Here is a 19,824-nt window from a genome sequence, read left to right as displayed (position 1 = left end):
ACAAAACTCCCCCTTCTGATTTTCTTGTTTTCAGGTACCTCGAAAATTCTACCTGCCCCACCACAGGTGCCCCAGGAGAAGGAGGGAGCAGCCACACAGCACTGATGGAGAAGCCCGTCACTCGATCTGACACTCACAGACACCATCTTACACACTGGCACTGCACATATCTTACGCAGCTCGAATCAGCGCATGGTAAGTCACCGACACAACAGCCAGGTGTAAGGATGGTTCACTTGGCAGCTCACTAGAAGGAAGGATGACAGTCATGAACTGCTAGAGGGCACTCAGCTGAGGACCTCAATGGGGCAGCATTCAGGAGACCGCTGAATGGGCATCTGCACTGAGATACTGGGTGCATTGGCTGGCCTACCAGACAGCCTCTTGTCACTGTCAAGGAGCATAGAGGAGTCCAACTTGGCAGAGGGCATCACACAGAGCTTGCCCTCTCCAGAGCCCCTGCTCCATCTCCTTGTCGAGCTGCAGACCAGAGGCACTGCAACTGCTGCCCCCATACCTGTTGTAGCCTTGTGAGGACAGGTCAGCAAATTCTCTACCCTCCCTGTGAAGTTACAGCTACACTCCCTGTCAAATTCAAGAACTCACAACCATACAGGAACACTCCAGGTTGCGCAAAATGAACCCCCAGGAGGGCAATCAGCCTCAAGGCACCACCTCCAGCACCGCTACTGGACCAAGGGGAGAATTTTCGGCTCAGTAATTGGAGACGGGGCCTGCTCGCCGAGGCATAAAATGACACGGGGTGACATCAGGCGTGCATCGACTCGGCTGCGTGCCCACTGAACTGTCAAAGACCTGTTAAAGCCATTAATTAACTAATGAGAAAGCTGCCCGTCCCACCTTAAGGTTGGCGGGTGGGTGAAGAGCCCAGACGGCCTTCGAATTTTTCATAGAACCTCATCCACGGGCGGGATGAGATTTCTGAAGGGTTTATAAATTACATAAAGTTTTTCATTAAAGTTCATTGACATGTCCCAGTTCTTGTAACACTGTCACATGAGGGGACATGTCTTAAATTTTTTCATTAAAATTTTCAAAACTTAAAACTCATCTCTCTGAGGCACCTCTGTACCTCAGGGAGAAAGAGTGCACTCCCGGCTCAGGGAATCTCCCACCCGCCCAGGGAGCGCACAGCGCTTCCGGGCGCCTGTCACGGCGGGTGGGCCTTAATTGGCCCACCCACATAAAATGGCGGTGCAGGCCCGATTGGGGGCACCGATTGGGTCTACGCCTGCCCATGCCAAATTTCAGACTCAGGGACTCCAAACCAATAACTTACATGAAGCCCCCAAAGGGTAAAGGCTGACCCTGACCAGAGAGCTGCCAGTGCCTTTGGAACAATATTGCCAGCAGAAGATAGACTAAAAGGGAGTTGGGAAACATTTGTGAACCTTTGCATTATATAAGAATTCTAATATAACTAGATACAGAATGCAAATTATTCAATTCTGGTCCCTGTACCCTACTATTGGCATCTTAGCTACAGTGACGTGGCTGCTCCCCTAGGACAAACAACCCTTTCAGTTAGTTGGGGAATGATTCAGAGGTTTCATCTGAAGCCCTGCTGGAAACATAGGAGCAGATTCATCTTAATGATCTGTTTAGTGCAAAACTTTACATTGGAAAGAATCTGTGGAAAGACCTCCCTCAGTCTCATCACCATAATCTCCTCCTTTTCAAAACCTTCTTAAAACCTGTTTGACAAAGCCCGTAATCAAACCATTTCCTAATCTCTCCCCAGCTCGGTGTCTGGGAAGAATTTTGGGATTTTTTTATATGTTAAAGATGCTACTAGAATAGAAATAATACTATATTTGGAAAACATTAAGGTGTGTTTGTGTTGAGGCCAAAAGGACTCTCACGCTTCACCCTGCTGAGCTTTTCGAGTTACTGCTTTCCCAGTTATTTATTTTCCAATATAAAGTTTTGCAATAAACAGATCATTAACATGCAGCAAGTTTACCTTATCGCTTGCGATGTTGTTTGTCGGACAGCTGAAATCCAACACAAGACTAAACTTCAGACCGTAACCATGGTGAGAGCAGTTCCAGGCGATAACATTATCTGCTGCAGCTTAAGAGATAACAGTAGCTTTCCACTGACCTTATCTCTGCCATCAGGAGGGTCATCGATGCTCATTCATAATTAATAGGAAGCCGGAGACTAACAAAACAGTCTTTAAAATCTAACGATAACTGTTAACCTTCTGAAAGGTTAAGTGACGGAGAAGCCTACGGCTTTGGTCCAAATATCCCATCGCTGTAAACTGTGGAAGTGTTTAATTTAGCAAAAATTCAAATTCTTTATCAACTATGGGCGTCAAAACGTAATTGAGGGAGTTTACTAATGGATGCATTCGTGAAAATCGACACAGCTTAAACCATGCTTGCTCAAGAGTGTTGGCTCCCCCTGAAGTCTCAGTGGGTAAACAACAATCCCCAGTGCGGTCCTGAGGCATAGGCAGGAATTTAGCCGGGGAGGGGCCATAAGATGTGGTGAGCTGTTCAAAAGTCCATTGACTTTGGTGGAACCGTAAAATCCCACCGGCGTTAAGTTCCACCTGTACGGGCAGTTCTGGGCTAGCAGTACAAACAACCTGAATTTTTCTGATCTTGGAAGGGAGGTGCAAACCATCTGGGTTCTTACCCCTGACTGCTATCTTCAGAGCCCTGTTGGACATTGCTTTGTTTGTGGGTATCAGAGGAGAGGAGTAGATGTGATGACTCCCCCTGCCCCAGCCTCACTGCTCCCTTCCTAAGTATAATAACCACTCAATGTCAAAGCTTGGATGTGACAAATGGCGAACTGAGTGAAACGCTATATTGTGAAGCTGTCTGAACAACAACTTTATATCATGCTGTAACAGGATAAAACTGAAACACAACAGACAAAATTTGATATTAACCTTCATAAGGAGGTATTAGAATGGGCTAAGTTTTAAGGAGCGATTAATAGGAGAAAGAGAGAGAGAGAGACAGAGAGGTTTAGGGAGGAAATTCGAGTGCTTAGGGTCCAGGCAGCCAGAGGCATGGCTGTCACTGGGGGAGTGGTGAAAATCAGGGATATACAAGACAGCCAGAATTGGAGGACTGTGGAGAGCTCAGAGGGTTGTGGGGTTGGAGGGGATTACAGAGACAGGGAGGGGCAAGGCCAAGAAGAGATTTAAAAACAAGGATGAGAATTTCAAAATCAAGGTGTTGCTTAACTGGGAGCCAATGTAGGTCAGCGAGCACAGATGTGAACGCTACAGTGTGACTTAGGACAGGCTCATGTTTACAGAGGATACAAGGTAGAAGGCTGGCCTGGAGAGTACTGGAATAAGTGGAGTCATACAAGGGTATGGATGAGTGTTTCAGCTGAGGGAGAGGTGAAGATAGAGTTACAGAGGTCGAATTGGCTGACTTGGTGACAGAAATGATATAGGACTGGAAGGTCAGCTTAAGGTCAAATAAGACACCAAAGTTATGAATGGCTCAGTAATTATGGATGGACAATAAATACAGGCCTAAATCCCAAGAATTAATTTCAAAAAAAGCCTCACAAGTCAGGAGTGACTGTATTTAAAATTTAAAATTAAAAAGGAGTATTTAAAATTAACACTCGTTCGAAGCTTCCTCAAATTCCTTTCTTTTAATTGCCTGTTGAGTGTGGGAGATATTGGAGCTGAAAACTGAGCATCAAATGTTAGATGGAGGCATGAGTCAAAGGTTGGAGTATCACCAATCTTAAGGCAGGTTAAACTGGCTCAATGAAGCAAAGATTGTCAGTAGGTCCATTGAGAAAGGTATGGAGCAATGATTAGCAGTCTGCCAACATTCCAACAACTCCCCCCACCATCTTATATTAACCCCCAAAGGTGTGTGGAGGCAGCATTGGCAGGTGTGTGAGGGTGAGGTGGAGCATTTGGATGTTGGGTAGGAGTCACGAAAAGGAGAACATCCAAAAAGAGACATCCCTGTGCAATGTCTCCCCAATCCTTGAAGGTAACTCGGCTAAAGATTCAGAATATCTACCTAATATTAAAACCCAGATTCTCCAACCCTGAGTAGTTGAATTCCAAACTGAAACCAAACGGCAAAATCCCTACCGCACCTAGTGCAAGCCATGGGGCCCTTGAGACACCTACTAAAGAAGGCCCAAGCATGGTGTTGGAATGCACACCAAGAGCAAACATTCTGCCAGATTAAAGACATGCTGTTCTCATTAGATATCCTGGCTCACTCCAACCCTTCCCTACCAACCACAGTCACAGCTGATGCCTCATCTACAGGACAAGGGACAGTCCTGTTTGAAGAGCACCTGAATGGGCGTCCGCCAACTAGTCTATTGTGCGTCTCGGGCACTATCGGACCCAGGAATGAGGTATGCAGTTGTAGAAAAGGGGGCTCTCGCAGTCACATAAGCTTTTGAGAAATTCTCCAACTAAATCATTGGGCTAAAAGTAGTCATCGAGATGGACCATAAACCATTAGTCTCATTGCTGGACGAGAAGGAACTTGCCAGAATGCCCTGAGAATCCAGAGATTCCCCTTCATTTACATGTCAGTGTATGTCTAGGACAAGCTACAACCATCTGCGGACGCATTGTCCAAGGTCACAGTCAACATCGGATATTAATCTGGTCAATGAGGTCAAGTCCTATTCCCAGATCATGGCAACACAATTGCCAGTGAGCTCCAAAAGGCTACAACAAATACGCCCAAGAGCATTTGCAGGATGAGGACTGCATCTGCATTCGTAAATACTGCATGCAAGGCTGACCACAGCAGTGCCCCAGTGGAACGATAATGAAAATATCGTACAACGGGAACACTTTACCATAATTGATGATCTGCTGGTGTACGATGAGCAGTTGTTAATTCCCGTCTCACTCCAACCAGAGATTCTGGAAAGATGGCCTCATGGGCATCACAAAATGCAGAGCATGAGGCCAGTCTGCTGTGTGATTGCTGTGAATACCAAGATCAATAGAAGCGATGATTTCACTGTGCCAGGTGTGTGCAGTGCATAAACCAGACCAAAGGGAGTCCCTTATCCCCACTCAATCCCTTACCAGATCATGGGAATATCTGGGAATGAACCTATTTATGTACAATGGGAAATCCTTCCTTATCATTGTCGACTACTTCTCCAGATGGATGGAGGTGAAATGCTTACACACTACGACCACTGAGTCGGTCATTAGTTCATTGAAAGAAGCCTTTGCAACACATGGCATTCCAGACCAGGCGTTGACCGACAAGACCCACAATTCGCCAATGACTACTTCACCCATTTTGCTGAGAACTATGGATTCCAACACCTCAGCAGCTCCCCAAGGTATCCTCAATCCAATGAGGAGGCAGAAAGGGGTGTCCACACTATTAAAACCCTCTCGAAGAAGAACGAGGATTTTCCAATGGCACTTTTAACTCACAGGTCTACTCCACCGCAATCTAGACTCTCACCGTCTGAACTGCTGATGGGCAGAAAGCTTGAACGCAGATTCCCATCCTACCCAAGAAATTAATCCTAGGGCTAGCAGTCCAGGACTGTTAGAAAGTTCAGGACCGAGAACAGTCTCATAAAAAACAAGAAGCTTCCAATTACAATACAAACCTGCCCAGGCTGAACAAGGGAGGCAAGGTATGGATAAGAGCTCGAGGCAGAGAAGGAGTCGTTGTCCAAAGGGATGACGATAAGCAACAATCTTACTTAATACATACCTCAGAAGGCACGATGAGAAGAAACAGGAGAAATTTTATCCTCATTCCTCAAAGAGAACCTTCCACTGTATATTTAGAAGAACCAGATGTTGAGAGTCAAACTGACAATGCACCAGGTACTGTAACTCTGACCAAAGACCGACCAAGTCAAAGCAAAAAAGTACAAGCAGAGAATACTGATCTCCCAAGCCTGATAAGAACGTGATCGGGAAGAGCCGTGAAACTTCCAGACTGATTAAACCTGTGAAGTCAGAGACTTGGGGGAAAGATGGGGTAGCATGTAAATATAAATGTAAAATATATTTGGACAAAGGCTTAGGGAGAGGTGTGGTGTTAGGGTGTTCAGGCTGAAAGGGTCAATGTGTGGGACTGGAGAAACAGTACCACCCACATGATGATGTAAGAGAGAGGCTCATGACCTGGAGTTGAAAAGGAAAAAGCTCATGGCTTAGACTGAGTAACACCAACATGTCTTGTATATTTGCAAATAGTTACGTTCGTGCAATAAACCGGTTATTGTTCAGGCACATCTATGTCTCTGCAATCGTTCTTTGGCAGTCACAGCCAACAAACCACGTTGCTCATACCAGGTATTTGTCAAGTTCAAGAATGACCTCAGGTGGGGCCAGGTGAGCGGAGGGGGGTTTGGGGAGGAGGAGGTAGGTGTCAGCTAAATTGAGGGGGTGGCAAAAGAGGAACAGTGTAAGTGGGCTGGTGGAAGAGAGCAGGAAAGAGAAAAAAAAGTGTCAATAAGATTGATAGCGGCTAAAGGACAAGATCTCTGCAAAAGGAAAAGAAGCTGAATACCTCTGTGAATGGGATTTAGAGAGAGTAGAGAGTCTTGGAGGCTTTGGGGCAGTTAATGGAGAGTGGGTTGACTATTGAGGCAACTTTTGGATCAACAATGGTCTGCTGAAAATCAAAATGTCACTTTGTTCTTCTGTTTTAGAAATTTAAAAATTTATTAATTCTTAATCTAAGTTCTTAAAATTAGCATAATTTTAACATATACATTTTCTGGGAGAGGGTGCACTCAGACCTCCCTTGAAATACACCAAATAATTAATCCCTTCGACATTTGGGTTCCCCATTCTGACTGTCATATACTTGGAGTTTTGGGTATACCTGCAGCTTAACTCACCAGCTACTTCCTTTCAGAGGTCAGGGTTATCGTTCAGTGCTCAGATGTTTTGGGGGCTGTGCCAACTTCTGTGAAACTATTGGTCAGCTTTAGCTAGTTGTTTGGGTTGATACGTATGACGGAGGGTGGAAAGATCAGGTGCAATAGTCAATGCCTCCTGATGCACTTGGAATCATAGAAGGATACAATGCTGGAGGCCATTTAGCCCATCATTCTCATCCCACTCCCCTGCTCTACCCCCAGAGCTTGTAATTTTTTCCCTTTGAGTATTTATTCAATTCTCTTTTGATTGTTGCTGCTTCCACAACTTGTTCAGGCAGTGCACTCCAGATCACAACAATTCACTATGTAAAAAAATGTTTCTTCATGCTGTCTCAGTAACTTTTGCTAATCACTTTAAATCTGTGTCCTCTGGTCGCCCTTAAATCTATGACCCTTCTGCTACTAGTCATTTACTCCATCAGACCCCTTCATGATTTCGAATGATTTTGAAATCACCTCTCAACCTTCTCTGCTCCGAGAAGAGCAATCCCAGCTTCTCCAGTCTTGCCACATAGCTGAAGTTCCTCAGCCCTGGTAGCACCCCAGTAAATCTCTTCTGCACTCTCTCCAAGGCACCAATTACTGGGAGATGCTGACTTTTCTAGTGTGGCAGCTCTCTACTCTCAGCCAACCCTGATTATAGTTTCAGTATGTGATCCAAGGTACCTGGTACCTTGCGATGAGTTATTTTCAGATGAAGCCTGAGGCAGGACCAAATAGGAAACACTACCTCTTCAATGTGACTTTCTCCCGGCTGGTCCTAGAGGGACCAGTGATCAGCTGATGGCCTTTATTTTTAAACATCCCTAAGTTTAGCTCATTCCAGTCCACAGCCAGGTACTCTATTAGCTGTCAGACTCAAATTAAAGGTGTCATTATTGAGCAGGAAATGGCACAAAATAAAAACTCACCTCAAAAGAATAAAGTTTATTGAAATTGGTATTAACCCATCTGCAGCAACTTCTGGCTGCCTTAGACATGGTTCACTGGACAAGATCTGAACTGTGATGGTCCTTAGGGTTTGATTATGGCCCCTGGGTACTCTTTCATGGGCAGTTGTCACAAACATTACAATAGCAACTGCACTTCATCAGCTGTGAAGTGCTTTGGGTTATCCCAGGGTTGCAAAAGGCATTATATAAATGCAAGATCTTCCTTTCTTTATTTTATTTGGACCCATTTCCTTTAAGTATCTCACTCAAGGTTGACTTTGGCAAATTGAATCAATACAGCCTGCCCATTTGCAGCTGCCTGACAGAGGCTACTATGTATTCCTCATTCACAGTTCGTTTGCTGCTTCATTTTAATCTCTCTCCAACTTTCTACACTCTTATCCCAAAGGTGCTGCATCATTGGATGCAGTTGCACTGACACCAGTGGCCCTTTGGTACACCTCCCCAACAAGATGAGCCCTGACAGTCCTCGCTTTCATACAATTCAGTGACTGCCTTATCTTGCTGTTGCCAGCTGTGCTTGGGGAAAGTGATGCTGCTAATGCTCACTGTATGCTGCATTTACCTGCTTGGTTTGGGGGGTGGGGCGAGGGGGTGTGGTGCCGGGAGAGTAGCTGCAGTGTCCATTGAGGTGACTACACACTCTGTGGTTGACTGCTGAGTGTCAACCTGTAAGGGGGAATCAATTGGACTGGGGACCTTCAATGTATATTGGCTTCAGGTGCGTACCTCATATTTTAAGGCCTGGGTGGGATATCGGGGTTTGTTGAACCCCATGCATGAGGACCCCACACCCATTGTCGGTGGATTCCTCCATGTTGGGGAAGCTCCCTGTTAGGCTTTCGGCTGGGGCACAGGATACACCTTCCCTTTCAAAACCTGCCTAGACAAGCACAACATCCTAACAAACTATTTGTATTATCCTGGGCACCCTGTACAGTAAGTGAAGTAGTTTTGAAGTGCGGTAACTGTTCTACAGCACGGAACACAGCACCCAATTTGCACACAGCAAGCTTGCAGGAACATAAACATGATAATGACCAGTTAATCTGTTTTTGTAATGTCGGTTGACTGACTGGCAAGGCCATCAGAGATAAGTCCCTTGCTCTTCTTCTGAGTATGCCCATGGAATCTCTTACATCCACCTGAAAGGGCAGAAGGGCCCCAGTTTAACATCTCATCTGAAAGAGGGTACCTCCAATAGTACAGCACTGGACTGTCAGCCTGGATTTGGTGCTCACGTCACTGGAGTGGGACTTGAGCCCACAACCTTCTGGCTTAGAAGGCAAGAGTCCTACCAATTGAGCTAAGGCTGACACAAAGCTTTAGGAAGGGACTGCAACTCGCCTCCTTTAAACTGATCCTTTCAACTGTTGCTGCTCCTCTTCCTCTCGCTACTATGGGATGCCCATTTGGAAAATGGTGCACTGATAGTACAACACTTAAATGTATAAATGTAGATTCTAGAAATTCATTTCCACATTTTATCCATTTAGCAGGGGCAGCTATCATCGAAAAAGATAGAAATGGATTTGTGCATGGAAATGTTATTCTCTAAAGCGTTTTATCCTTTTATCGGTTGTTTAGTGGGTTTGGTTGTCACAGGGAGTGAACAAAGGGCAGTGCCTATAAATCTCATTCACAGTGCGGACTCTGCTTCACAACAGGGAGCAAGGAGTGAACTAAAGGTTAGTCTGTGGTGGGCGAGGGGATTTGGGTATTAAGGCTCTAACCCAGTGGAGCTTCAATCTCAAGGTTCCTAACCATCGCCCAAGTTTGCAGCCTCGTGACTCACCCATCCATTATGCTATATTCACACCTATAGGCAATGGAGTGAAGGAGAAAAACTATTTAGCCAAGGCCTGGGCTGTAACTAGAGGATTAAGATTAATTCATTCTTCAAAACTCACAAAAGGTTGTTAACTTTTATTAAACTGGAACTTTAAATAGTAACTGAATTTTCATAGTGACGCTGAAAGAATGGATCCTTTGACTGACGAGACAGGTTTAGAAATATCTTCAGTGGATTTTGAAATGTCAGCAAGACTCTAGCCAGGGAGCCTCTGAATCACATTTCCACAGATTATGAACTGACTGTCTCTGTTCAGTCACGTGGAAAGCCAAATGCTGGTCAATCATTTCATAACTAATTTTTGACCCCATCCCCTCCCTCTTAATTTCTTCTCAGAATGTGAGTGACATTGACCATGCTACATTTATCACCTTTCTCCAATTCCTCCAAGAATTGATGGTGGACCTTCTTTTCACCTAGAAGATTTAGTGTGGATGAGAATCACGTTGGTGGCCAGCAGGTAGGAGTGGCTTATTCTCTTCCCTGAAGGATCTTAGCAAACCAGCTGTTTTCATGGTCACTTTCTGGTGCCAGCCCGCAAGTTTCTGATTTTCTTGAGCTCAATTTGCCGTGGTGGGAGTTGAACTCACAACTCTAGGTTACAACTGTAGTAGGTTCCAACCTTTCCTCCTGAAGCCACTGTCGATTGCTGGGGTACATTTCCCAGAGGCACCAGTCAGACTCCAGTACAACCTCCAAGTGGCTGCTTTTCACTATGTAGGAGCCTTGGCAGGGAATTGGAGTAATCACGGACAAAAAAAGTACCTGGATCTGCACCTAAAGTGCTGTAAGCTGCAAGGCTATGGGCCGGGTGCAAGAAGGTGGGGTTAGAAAGGGCACCTGGGTGTCCTCGGGCTGGCATGGACAAGATGGGCCAAACGGCCTCCTTCTGTGTTGTAACTTTTCTATGGTTCTATGGTTCTAATTCTGATCCAATCCTCATTGATGGCCACTTTCCATGCACTTCCAGCAGGAGTTGCTGCTCAGCACCCAGGAGTGGAACTCTGGTCACATTTCTGTCTCCCCATTACCATGGGTGCTGAGGTCTCTTGTGGAACATTCACTGAGATCAGCCAGATCAGGGCAGACTGAGACCCATGTTTGAGCACCTCATTCTGAGGGCCCTGTCTGCACATTTTAAAAGGATCACAATTGATTTGTTTCTTTGTAACTATAAGAGGACATATTATTCTACTATCTTCACTATTTTGATGGACAATTAATTAGCTGCTGCTATTCAAAGATGCAGTGTAAAGTGAAGATAAAGTGTAAACTTGGCTGGTTAAAATAAATAAAGTAGGCTGCTGTTGAACCAATGCTTTCATTGCCTAATTACGCCTTCACAGGGTTTCAAATACTCATTTTAAAAAAAACTATAGTTTTGCAATTTCTTAGTGTAACTAAAAGGATACAAAAACTCTACACGTGCGGAAGAAACTCTTTTGTCAACTATTTTAAATGAAGCGCTAATCTGTCTTAAATGAACCAATTAATGTGTCCGTTAGATTGTAAGATTTTAAGTTTAAATGCAAGAAGGAATCTCCTTTGACAAGGTTACACATTTGTACACTAATATTTACTCACTCGGACTTCAAGGATCGAGCATCTCTCCTCAGTTATGTGGGAATTAAATAGTGACTGACCCAATTTCATTCAGGAGATCTCAGCTTTTTGGAGACCACTCAAGCCAAGCAAACTGTCAATCACACAGACCACATGTAATGCTTTAGTAGAAGTTAAACAAGATGAGATTTCAACAATTCAATAACGGCAATGTTGTTGAATCTTGAACCAAATTATACAATTTAAACTAAGTTATTGATGTGCCAACTTTCACAACAGTAGTATTAATCCCTGGAAAGTCAAATTCCCAACAGGGAATGGCATAGGATAGGTGTACTCATTAAGTGTGCTTTGAGTGCCACTGTCACTTGCTTGAGATGCACTCTCATAATTTTTTGATTTGTTTAATTTTTTGCATTTCCCCTCTCCCACTTTCTTAAAAAGTACTTTCACACCCTGAGTCCTACAATACCCAGAACTAATGAACTCTAAGTTGAATTTGACATATTTGGAGCCTAGGCCTATTGACAGGCAGCGTTATGGAGAACAGAACTAGGCTGTAAATTACCCATCATGCCTTAAAGAGCTTTCCAATTAATCCGTCTCCCTGCTCTTTTCCCATAGCCCAGCACTTTTTTCCTTTTCAAGTATATATCCAATTCCCTTCTGAAAGTCACTATTGAATCTATTACCCTTTCAGGGAGTGCAGCCCAGATCATAATAACTTTCTACTTAAAAATATTTCTCCTCAGCTCCCTGCTGGTTCTGTTGCCAAATATCAAAGCAGTCAGGATTTTGAGCGTATCTATTTTATGATCCCTTAACTTTCTCCACTCTAAGAATAAACAAGCCAGCTTCTCCACATAATTGAGATTCCTCATCTCTGGTACGACTACCACAAAATTAACCTCACCTTTTGAAACTGGTTTTAATCCAGCAGCAACTGACAGGATGCGAGTCTCTATATGGTAGTTTTTAAGGATCCAAAGTGAGATGAATTGGAAGAGGCCAGGTCCTGGTGAACATGAAGCCAAAGCAACAAACCTGCTCTCATAGTCGTGCGTAAACAGTAGTCATTTTATGGTCTCATTCAGGATAGACGAGAAGCGAGTTAACAGCCTCTGTTCAACTGGTTGAACTGGCCCTTCTAGTTGCCTCATTTGGTTTGTGCAACACAACTGCAGTATCAATGTGACCACATTACACAATATCACCACCAGCTCAAAGTTAAACTTTATAAGCGCACTCCGTAGGTTAGTGCAGTGTGTTGCGACACTGAGCTACACTGAGCAGAGGTCTCTGGTCTGTGGCGAGTTAGTCAATCACAGGGGGACAATGGCAGCCTAACTGCCACCAGGGCTGAGTTGGTAAATGCACCATCATTGAAGGTGCTGGCTTCAATACTTCTTGTATTTCTGTTTGCTTAATACAAACTTACCAATTTCACACAGAACTGATAAATTAAATGTAGAAATGGTTATTTGAAGATGTTGTACAGGATTTCTCAGCAGACACGCTTACTATAAAGATTCAACAGCTATTGTTTACAGGAAAGTACAGTTGCAACTGCTTCACACTACATGTTGCGAGCTAAACTAAAAGCTCCTCTGAACAATATCTGCTGGTCACATCAGGTTTACATCCTGGATACCTACTCATTAGCATATTCTCTCATAAAGCGATAGCACAACCGTACCTGGCCTATCTTGGTGGCGAGGGGTTGCCATGATTGTCCACAGACTCCAGGGTCAGGCAAGAGTGTTACTGAAATGCACAGAGTAGAGTATCTGTTTCAAGTGGGATTGAGAGATTTCTCTCCAAAATGCAGTGTTGCTACAATTTCTGATAAAAATTATTTACATAATCACAAAAATAAAATGTAACAATGAACCAATCAGTCAGTACAAAAATGGTCTTTTTTACTTTCCATTAAACAATACTCATTGATGCTGGTGACCTGGTCCACTTTCATTCATACAGTTGGAAATAAGTCTTTTTTATTAACTTACGGGATTAGGGCTTCGCTAGCTAGTCCAGCATTTATTGCTCATCCCTAGTTGCCCTTGAGAAGGTGGTGGTGAGCTGCCTTGTTGAACCGCTGCAGTTCCTGTGGTGTAGGTACACCCATAGTGCTATTAGGGAAGGAGTTCCAGGATTTTGACCCAGTGAAGGCACAGCGATAAATTTTCAAGTCAGGATGTTGAGTGGCTTGGAGAGGAACTTCCAGGTGGTGATGTTCCCATGTATCTGCTGCCCTTGTCCTTCTAGATGGTAGTGGTCATGGGTTTGGAAGGTACTGCCTAAGGAGTCTTGGTGAGTTCCTGCAGTGCATCTTGTAGATGGTGCACACTCCTGCCACTGTTTGAGGGTGGTGGAGGGAGTGAATGTTAGTGGAAGGGGTGCCAATCAAGTGGGCTGCTTTTCCTGGATGGTGTCAAGCTTCTTGAGCATTGTTGGAGCTCCACTCATCCAGGGAAGTGGAGAATATTCCATCACACTCCCAAATTGTGCCTTGTAGATAGTAGACATGCTTTGGAGAGTCATGAGGCGAGTTACTCACTGCAGGATTCCTAGCCTCTGACCTACTCTTGTAGCCACAGTACTTATATAGCTAGTCCAGTTCAGGTTCTGGTCAATGGTAACCCTCAGGATATTGGTAGTAGGGGGGTTCAGTGATGGTAATGCCATTGAATATCAAGGGCTATGATTAGATTATCTCTTGTTGGAGATGGTCTTTGCCTGGAACTTGTGTGTCACGAAAGTTACTTGCCACTTGTCAGCCCAAGCCTGGATATTGTCCAAGTCTTGCTGCATTTGGACATGGACTGCTTCAGTATCTGAGGAGTTGTGAATGGTGCTGAACATTGTACAATCATCAGTGAACATCCCCACTTCTGACCTTATGATGGAAGGAAGGTCATTGATGAAGCAGCTGAAGATGGTTGGGCCTAGGACACTATTCTGAGTAACTCCTGCAGTGATGTCCTGGAGCTGAGATGATTGACCTCCAACAGTCACAACTACCTTCCTTTGTGCTAGTATGACTCCAACCAGCGGAGAATTTTCCCCCTGATTCCCATTGACTCCAGGTTTGCTAGGGCTCCTTGATGCCACACTCGGTCAAATGCTGCCTTGATGTCACCACAGTCACTCTCACCTCACCTCTGGACTTCAATGCTTTTGTCCATGTTTGAACCAAGGCTGTAATGAGGTCAGGAGCTGAGTGGCCCTGGCAGGACCCAAACTGAGTGTCAGTTAGCAGGTTGTTGCTAAGCAAGTGCCGCTTGATAGCACTGTTGATGACCCCTTCCATCACTTTATTGATGATCAAGAGTAGACTGATGGGGTGGTAATTGGCCGAGTTGGATTTGTCCTACTTTTTGTGTACAGAACATACCTGAGCAATTTTCCACATTGCCTGGTAGGTGCCAGTGTTGTAGCCGTACAGGAACTACTTGGCCAGGGTCGTGGCAAGTTCTGGAACACAAGTCTTCAGTACTATTGCCAGAATATTGTCAGGGCCCATTGGCTTTGCAGTATCCAATGCCTTTGGTTGTTTCTTGCTATTATGAAGTGAATTAAATTGGCTGAAGACTGGCATCTGTGATGCTGGGGACCTCTGGAGGAGGCCGAGATGGATCATCCACACAGCACTTCTAGCTGAAGATTGTTGCGAATGCTTCAGCCTTATCTTTTGCACTGATGTGCTGGGCTCCCCATCATTGAGGATGGGGATATTTGTGGACCCTCTTCCTCCAGTGAGCTGTTTAATTGTCCACCACCATTTATAACTGGATGTGGCAGGACTGCAGAGCTTAGATCTGATCCGTTGGTTGTGGGATCGCTTAGCTCTGTCTGTCACTTGCTGCTTATGTTGTTTGGCACGCAAGTAGTCCTGTGTTATAGCTTCACCAGGTTGATACCTCATTTTTAAGTATGCCTGGTGCTGCTCCTGGCATGCCCTCCTGCACTCTCCTGCACAATAAATAAGCACATTCAATGAGAGAGTCTAGTCCTCAACCTGAGAGTAACATATTTTAAAATCACTGAAAATGACTTAAAAAAAACTCCAGGACCACTTATTACTTTCAACCATCAGTTCCTCAGCAAATTAAATGCACGTTGACATGACATTTTTTTAAAACGTGCCTAATAATCCCTCTGCACCTACAAAAAGGAATACAATTTTAAGAGCCTTCCCTACCCAGCAGAATCACGCAATTTTGGCCCACAGGCGTAGCCAGGCCTGCCAGACGGGCCTCATTTGGCTGAACCGATTTTGAACCAGCATGAAAGGTCACTGAAATCTAAGCACAAAAGGGCATAACTCACTTACATTAAAGCCAATTCCAAACACATTGTGCTGACACTATTAGCAGAAAGGAACTGAAGCTCTCTTCTAACATCAAGCAACCAGGAAATTTCCATTCCCCATCTTTTGCCCTGATGAGCAGGAAACTTCCTCCAAGGGAAAAATTGGAAAATAAATAAAATCGCATGTTTTGATGCACTTGTCTGTCTCATGGTAACCCAAGCAGTCACACCAAGACAGCAAATATGACCTCAGTTTAAAATTTCATCCAAAAGATGGCACCTCAGTCAGTGCAGTACTCCCTCAGCGCTGCAGTGGAGTGTCAGCCTGAATTCCTGTGCTCCAGCCTTTGAAGTGGGGCTTGAACCAACAACTTTTGGAGGCAGAGATAAGAGTGCAATGAACTGAGCCACAGTTGACACCATGGACAGAATTCTGCGGGTTATAATGTTTTAATTTTCACTAAGTTGCTATTGTAGAAGGATCAATTACTGTAATTGAAGACTTCAAAGCTACAGTAGCTCCAGCAACCTGACAATCGAAACCACTGATTTACAGTCCGCACTCTACACTCCCAACAGATCAGGCCTCATTAATTGATTAATGAAACCAGCCACAGTGGCTGCAGAAATAACAGGGCTGAATGCAATCAAAGGCTCTGATTGAGATTCTGATGTTGTGCTGCTGCTTATTCCATCTTCTCATTTCGAAGAACAGTAATGGAGTTGTCACAAAGCTTTTCGAATTGTGAATTGCTGCGGCACCTGGCCGTGAATGAACATGCTTGCACCACGGCATATAGATGTTCTGTAATACTTGATGTCATCCATCGACAGCAACACATATCTTCACCAGGTCCTGGTAACACAGACAGGAATATTCAAATTTTATACCTTTCTTGTTGTTAATTTAGTCTTTTTGCTTTCATCCTGTATACATCACACCGTCTGTCTTTTAATGTATAAATTCACACTTGCTTTTTTGACTGTCTGCTGCAATCACGTTTGCAGGCAATGGAAGCAATTTTTTCCCCTCGCCTCCTAACCCTTAACTCTCTCTTGTCCTCTCCTGAAGCTACTGGCTTCATCTGAGCTGCTGTTTCATAGGCATCAGCAGCCTTTCAATGCTGCGGCCAGTTGGTTTCATCGTGCACCTAAGCCATGAGAAAATTTGGCAGGTTAGTCAACTGTGCTGTGCCGCACACCCATACCTGTTCCTGCCATCACCCAATGTCTGCTCATGTGAACTTTCTGGAAAATGTGGCTCATGGAGGTTGATTCCAACCCCTCACCCTCCTCCTCATCCTCCCCCTCCCCTCACCTCCAGCTGCAGTCAATCTTTTAGATCATTCTCCTTGCTGGAAGTCAAAGGATTAATCTAGTGGTTAGGTGTTTCCAATGCGGAATGGCACTCAACCGCAGCACTGGCCAGAAAAGCAGGACCTGGCAGTGCCGCATTTTCCATCCTCTAAAATAGAACTGCTATGTGTTCTTATTGTCTTTTGGTTCCAAGATGTTGGTAATTATCACATCTTAAGATTGGAAAGATCAGAACTCTTTTATCTTTAACTTGCCATGCTGCCTTGCACAATAGAAGGACCAGGTTAAATTGGTTCTGTTACATATCACATGAGTCTCTGGTGCAGCCATGAAATGTGGCCCCCTGGAACACGAATATGTAACAATTAGTTCCTAGCTAATTAGTTCCTAGCTCTTTACAGATATTTACAGATAATACAACAATATATAACGGAACAGAATCAGTTTTGTTACTTTATGTAAAGAGGTCATGAATGCAATCTTGAAGATTTCCTCTTCAAACTCTCTTAGAACCTCTTTACGATCTCATCGGCAAAAACTGAACAAAGGAGATCTTTAAGAACCTTTCTGCAGTGTCAACTACTCATGACAAACAGAAAGAACGCTTAACCCAAAGAGCTTTTCGTCTGTATGAATGAATGTAGAATCCTCCCTGGCTTTATTTTTTCCAAAAAGGCTGCTGCTATTGTGCTGTCCAAAGGTTTTCTTGTATTTTTGGGACAATGGCCAGGATTTTACTGCCCTGCTGTGGCATGTTCCCCCCACCCCACCCCCGGAGGTGCAGCAAATCATTTAAATCTCCATTTAATTCGGCAGGACCATAACATCCCACCGGGGATGCGGCCATAAAATCACAAAATCCTGGGCCTATTGTTCTCTCCATGTCATGTGTAGCATTACAGAATACGCAATACTTGCAGATCCTCCATTAAATGGTAATAAGAATGCGATATATTAGGGTGAGAGCACTCGGTGACAGATCATTCCTCCTCGGTGGGTATGCGGCACTGGGAATCTTCAATGTGCTTTGGGTTGTTGGGTACCTGGCACTTTAGGGCTTGGATGGGAGATTGGAGTCTGTCAATTCAGCATTTGGCCTTGAGCTCCATTTTCTTGGCCTCAAGTGGATGGGTGATGTAGGTTGGCAAGAAGGAGATACACATATTCCACTGATTTCCAAATCCATGTATAGCTTTTGTATCAGTCACTCTGACTGGCAAATATCCCAGTGATGTTCTAGCCTCCTGCCAGTTCACTTTCACAGCATCAACTGTTGTTCTATTCCTTAGAACTCTGGCTGAGAAAGAGATGAAGATTTCACACATCTTATTGCAGCAATCCTGTCTCCAATACGTGGCTCAAATTGACAGATGCCCGGTTTTACTGAAACTGGGAAGCTTTCACAGGTAATTTCATTTTGCCGCGTCGGCATTGATTGTGGTCTTCACACATTTAAATCTAAATGAACTCCACACATTCAACAACTAATCTACGCAAACAGTGGGAAGTTTTTTTTTATTTGTTCTTGGTATGTGGGCGACACTGCGTAGTTGTCATGACAGCATTGGGAGTCAACCACATAGTGTGGGACAGGTCACACGTCAGGGCGACAGGCTCCCTGGGGGGTATTATTGAAGTTTTTGAACCTTTATAACAACCCAGCTTCTCACAGCCAATTTCAGGTACCAACCCTCAAATTAACAGATTTATTACATTTAATTTTACAATTTGCCATGCAACCGCTCAGGTTGCTATAGTACCATAACTTGTCGCCTAGCGCATCCATTTCTAGAAGCTTGGCAGAGTACAAGCCTTTAGTTGGTTGAATTCCCAACAGTGTGTGCCTACACACTAGGGAGGATCTTCAAACGTTGACTTTCACCAGTCTGTGCCTAAATTTGGTGAGGAAAGTGTGGCCTCGTAGCATTGACCTTGCATTCCACATCAGACAAAGAGAAATTCTGCTTATGTGGGTTTTTCAGTGGTTCGGTTTGAAAGGTGCCTTTATGTTTTACAAGAATCCTGGTCCTGCTTCAGGAGAGTGGCCTCTACCTCACTTCTACCCCACTCACATGATGGGTGCTACTGGAAAGGCTGCAGAGGAAAACCATTGGATTAATTCCCAGTTTAAAACATTTCAGTTATCAAGGTAGACTCAAAGAGCTAAGTTTCCACACTTTAGCAAAGTGTAGGTTTTGGGGGGATTTAATTGATGTTTATAAGAAAATGAAGGGAAGAGATATTGCTTTATGTGAAGTATTTGTTTCAACCAAATTTAATTGAGCATTGCCAAAAAAAGGGGCATGACAAAGCTTTTTGTCTTGTGCTTATCAGTACAGTTCACAAGAATACCAATATACGGGGAAAACAACAATTTATATTGTATGTGAAGAGAGTGCTGATTGGTTGGCAAGTGGACTTCGATTGGCAGACGTGTTACCATGGAAAATGCACCAGTGATGGTGACTAACAGTTAACTGTCAGGCATTGTTTGAAATTTAAACCAAGCAGCTTGACCCTGACTGGTCAAGGCATTGCCCTGAGGAATGAGTCAGCGAATGGCTGTCACTTATTTTGTTTAGCTGAAACAGGCGCAATGTGTGTACATGTTCTTTCTGTCTGCAAAGAACAGGGCCCTGTGTATTAATATATGTAGCTTCCAGTACACACAAACGTCCACACTGTGAGTCCGACTAACAATCTTATATTGGTTGTCAGTGTAATTCTTAGCACATTGAGGATTATTTAGCAAATGTTGTCCAATCACGGAATCACATCTAATGTTGGACACTGTGTTTTGAGCTTTGCAAGCATGGGCTGGTAAGGCCTGTAACTTGCCCATTGCAAACAGCAGCTGGGACATGTTGTTTGATACAATCCATCAGTCTTTGGGAGGTACGGCCCACATACCTAGCA

The 19,824-nt window shown here is 44.2% G+C and overlaps 1 protein-coding gene across 3 annotated transcripts in view; it reads right to left on the bottom strand.

Annotated features, from left to right (window-relative positions):
• The window catches only part of LOC144687623 (uncharacterized), a 204,574-nt gene extending 192,130 nt beyond the window's left edge, over nt 1-12,444 (bottom strand). For 2 of the 3 annotated variants that reach the window (XM_078553977.1, XM_078553978.1), the window contains exon 1: nt 12,191-12,444. The gene's annotated coding sequence lies outside the window, so the exon portion shown is untranslated. The remainder of the gene's footprint in view (nt 1-12,190) is intronic. The other variant, XM_078553981.1, reaches the window with a different exon arrangement.
• Between the last annotated feature and the right edge of the window lie 7,380 nt (nt 12,445-19,824).

Source organism: Cetorhinus maximus, chromosome 12, assembly GCF_964194155.1.
Source record: "Cetorhinus maximus chromosome 12, sCetMax3.hap1.1, whole genome shotgun sequence".
Taxonomy (NCBI): domain Eukaryota; kingdom Metazoa; phylum Chordata; class Chondrichthyes; order Lamniformes; family Cetorhinidae; genus Cetorhinus; species Cetorhinus maximus.
This window is presented reverse-complemented; position numbering and strand designations above follow the sequence as displayed.